At 37.4% G+C, this 4,747-nt stretch overlaps 1 long non-coding RNA gene across 1 annotated transcript; it reads right to left on the reverse strand.

Moving 5' to 3' along the window:
- Positions 1-1,077: 1,077 nt before the first annotated feature.
- Positions 1,078-3,991, reverse strand: LOC133804319 (uncharacterized). The gene is made up of 3 exons (XR_009878422.1): positions 3,515-3,991; positions 2,499-2,562; positions 1,078-1,338 (listed from the first exon to the last, which is right to left on the reverse strand). It is a non-coding gene; the product is annotated as an uncharacterized LOC133804319 (long non-coding RNA).
- Positions 3,992-4,747: the final 756 nt, after the last annotated feature.

The following is a 4,747-nucleotide window of genomic DNA, read 5'->3' on the forward strand; positions in this document are numbered from 1 at the left end:
ATTGACTCTATTAGTCATACACTCATTATCTGGCATGAAGAAGTCTGGCCCTAGATTTGGAGTATATGTAAAGTTGCCCTCCCCGTCAAACAGGTGACAGGTAATTGGCAAGTTATTTAAAAGCAAATTTACTGTACCATTTTCATCGGAGGATTCCCCCAAGTCCACAATCGGCTCTTTGGCCTTTTGTTTCCCCTTGCCTTGGGGAGCAGAAGGCCTTTCTGCGGAAGGATTGCCCGTGGGCTCCCTGATCGTAACCCCGTCGGCCTCCTTCGTGGAGGAGACGCAGGAGGTTGCTGCTCGGGAACCCCCTCGGCAGTGGCATCGGCTACCACGGGTCCTCTTATTTCATGGCGAGGAGCCAGGAGGCCAGCTAGCCTCAGATTATCATCAGTGACCAGGGACTTAACGCTTTTTTCTGCATCCGTCATCCTGGCCAGTGCATTGGACCTCAACACCATGTTTGGTGTTGAGGTCGGACGTAACCATGGGCCTAAAAGACAAAATGCACTTTAAGAAAAATGAAGGGAAATTCGCTGATAAAAAATACCGACCAGTAAAAGCAGCACTTACCTCCTCGAGCGAAGGCCAAGTTGTTGTTGGTTATGTCCGGAGTAAGGAAGTACTCCTTGCTGTACTGCCCCACGTTGGATATGTGCGTGGTGGCACTCAGGAACGTCCGGTTTGTCTCCTGGTGACAAAGATGGAAGAAGCCCGTCCCATACTGTTGAGGGTTGGACTTGAGATCAAAAAGATAATTGATCTCATGGGGGTAGGTTCTGGCCATTTTTTAAGTTTGTACAGGATATAGAGTGCGGCCAGCATTCTATATCCATTTAGAGTAATCTGGAAGGGGGCGACATCAAAATAATTAGCCACCCCCTGATAAAAAGGATGTAGCGGGAGCACAGCCCCCGCCTCTATGTGGTACCGAGACCAAGCACTGTATACACCCCCGGGGAGGTTAGCCCTTTGGTCTGCGGCAGGAATTTTGAGAGTGACCCCTGTGAAAGGATACTTCCTAAGGTAGTTAGCAAGCATCCTGGGAGTTACAAGGCTGGTCGGGGAGAAATACCTGTAACGTCCCTAAGGTAGGGTACGTCTGCCACATACTCGTAATTCTAGGGTTTACGAGTATGTAAGGCACTTGACCAAAAGAATTAAATAAAATGATACGAAGAAATACAGAAAAATTTAAACTTTTATATAAACTTATTAGAAGAAATTATTACACGTATGAATACTTTAAATTTAAGGCAGCCATATGAAAACTCTAAACCATTATTGCATTGCTACTGAGTCCGTGCTCCACAAGTTGCTCAACAGCTAAAGCCACACCTGGAAAAATGTTGGAAAATAACATAATGAGCTAACGCTCAGTAAGCAAATCTCATGCATACACATACACATGAATGTCGTGAGTTTGTAGTGCACATATACTAATATGCTGACTTAAATACTTATGCATTTCATTTATTGCTCATGCACTTTCAAACTTTACTTTTATGCTCTTTCTTTTAGTTTCACATTTTTATGGGCCCAATATCACTTGTGCACACTGTTTGATTCAGCCAATGCCTGCAGGGCTTGTTACACATATCATATAGAATCCCATGGGTTCTCCTCCGGCTAGCCATCATCTCAGCTAGGCTCATCATAGCACTCATTTCATCGTTGCCATAGCTGCCATACTTATTACACATATGGAGGAGAAAGACGGAAACATGGCAAACATATCTGAATGGTCAACTCTGACCTAGCCCACACTAGTGGGCAGCCACTATAAGTCTTATAGACTTCCGTCTTCTTTACTGAACTTACTTGATTGCTTCATCAAAACAGTGGCACCCTTTTTAAACATCTTATTATCACTTTGCTTAAGCCTTGTGTCATTAAAATGTTTAACTTTACATAAGACTTTTCAAGACATTTCATAACTTTTCTCATATTCATATGCATGGTCTTATATCACATAATAATGTATCACATAACTGTACATGCCATGCATACATGCTGATGCTGAAATGCCAATGTTCGTGTTCATGACTGATGTTGATGGTATTCAATCAAGGCATTGTATCACATCTCATATAACTCAAAACATCTTTAGTCATAATACATGAAGCTTTGGGTTGGTGGCGTTGTTATACCTTAACGTAGAGCTATGGCTCAGGTCTAAGGTTTCCAGCCTAAAAACTTAAACGCTTCATATATCATAACATATAACAAATCATGAACATAGAGTAATCCACATATCCATCAACATAAGAACACATACTTGCACATAATTCATATCATTCTTAACCAAGTAAGACATCTTTCACATATCACAGAATTCATCAATTACATATCACACAACACCCTTATGGTGTTCATATAACCATTCTTCACATACTTATCATATGCATCATCATCATACCATACTTAACTCATCAGATGTACACAATCAATGTAGTCATGCATCTTACACTTAAGCACAAAAGGTGAGATTTACTTACCTTAGGTCCTTAGCTTATTTTAAAATTCCTCACCAAGAGTCAATCAATCAAATCCATGCAAATCCTATTCAAGGCACATCATTTATTAAATTCTATCAAAATCATAAATATACACTATTGATAGTGTATATTAATAATACCAGAAACTATATAAATGATAACAATAATTATTATCAACGTAATGCAAATAACTCTTCATATAAAACCATGATTTAAACCTTGCTCATAAGATAATGTACTCTTATGATAATAATAATAATAATAATAATAATAATCCCAACAAAAATAATAATTATCGTCTATAATTAAACTTATTTCGATATTAATAACAAAATACTTCAATAGCAATACGTATATGGATGTATATATTCAAATAGTCATTTTATAAAAGAAATCATATTTTTAACATAAAGTTGTAATAATCAATATAATGATAATAATATAAATATAAATATTTATATTATTATTAATTAGTCATAATATCAATTCCAGTGATATAATAAATATACTTTCTCCAAAATTCACTGGTCTTACAAATATCAATAACTGTAAGAAACTAATATTTGATATTATTTTAATATTCAAATATTAATAAAATATTAATATACAATAATAATGGTTAGATAATAGGTTTACTATAAATCATACTTTTCATATATATATATATATATATGAATCTGTATTCTTGATTTACTTAACAAAATAATAACAATAATAATTAAAATTACTTAATCATAATAATTTCCATATTAATATAAAATCAATTAAATATGTATTTTTATACTTTATTTAATATCTAATATTTTCTAGAAAATTGGACAGCACAACGGCTATAAAGTGGACAATTCCAAAATCAAAACCTGTATAAAAAATATATATAATCCCAGACAGCCAGTAAATTACAGAAAATATTCCATATATCAATAATATATAATTATATACTATAAATACACATAATAACAATTACTCTAATCAATCACAATTAAATCACAATATATAGGTTAAAGAAATTATACCAAAATGATCGGGTTCCACAACAAGTCAAACGATGATTTTCTGAGACTCAAAACGTACTTCGGAACCTCGAACACTAAGTTTCGACCGTCAGTCTACGGTGGATCGCGGTGGCTCGTGGTGGGCCCACCACCCAACTATGGTAGATGTAGGAACAAGTTATTGGGTTTTGAAGCCCACAACACGAGGAACACGATGGTGGTGACGGATCGGCAAACGGATGCCCGAGGTGGCCGAATCGCAACTTTGAAGTCGCGGGGTGGCCGAACTTAAATCGAGTGGTTGAGGCGTTTAATCGGCGAGTGAGCTCTAGATTCCCGCGTGGGTCGATAGTTCGGAGGCCTCTGAATCCAACGGTCCGGCGCGTGGCTAAAAATGGTGGCCGGAAAGTACTCCTGCGTCGTCGGCAACAGTAATACGCAGAGGAGAGAGAGAGAGAGAGAGAGAGAGAGAGAGGGAGAGAGGGAGAGAGGGGTTTTCTGAGGAGAGAGAGAGAGGGGCTCGGGTAAAAAGAAAGGCTGAAGCCTTTTATTTTATTTTATTTATTTATTTATTATTATTTTTTTAAAAATTACACTTGGACCCAAAATATTAAAATTCTTTTCAAATAAGTCCTTTAGCAAAACTTTCTTAATTTTATAAAAATCCCCAATTAAAATTATATGACATTCGGGTCCTATACTTGACTACTCAAGTTTCTCTCTCTTTAATCTCATTAAAAACATAAAATGATATTTTAAACACTATTTTTCCATTACTATTTCTTAAATTTGTAAACTTGTACATTTTATGTATTAAAACTCTGATTTATAATAAAAAAATGTATAATGAAAATGTTGGATATTACAATACCACTCGACATCAGGCAGATTCTGATGGCGAGGGCAGGCTCTAGTTTGGATGTTAGGGTCAGGAGCAGGATTGTTTCGGCCGCTGGTCGAAGGAACCCCAGCCTGTGAATCAGGCTGGGCAGAAGGGTTTGGATTATTGTCGGATTCAGGTCTTTTCTTGCCTAAAGATTTGGAACGATCCATTTGAGGAGGAGAAGGACGAGGTCTGGAGGAAGATCGTGAAAAGGGAATCTCGTGAATTCGGTCGGCGGGTTGTTCTTCGCCTTCGAGCAGCTGGGCGAGAAGATCGTCGTCGATGGGCCGTTCACCTCCCCACAAATCTGGCATCAAAGTCTGCAAACAGAAAAATGGGGAGGTGAGGATAGAGAATTATTAAAGGCTTTT

The sequence above is a fragment of the Humulus lupulus genome, chromosome X (assembly GCF_963169125.1).
Source record: "Humulus lupulus chromosome X, drHumLupu1.1, whole genome shotgun sequence".
Lineage (NCBI taxonomy): Eukaryota > Viridiplantae > Streptophyta > Magnoliopsida > Rosales > Cannabaceae > Humulus > Humulus lupulus.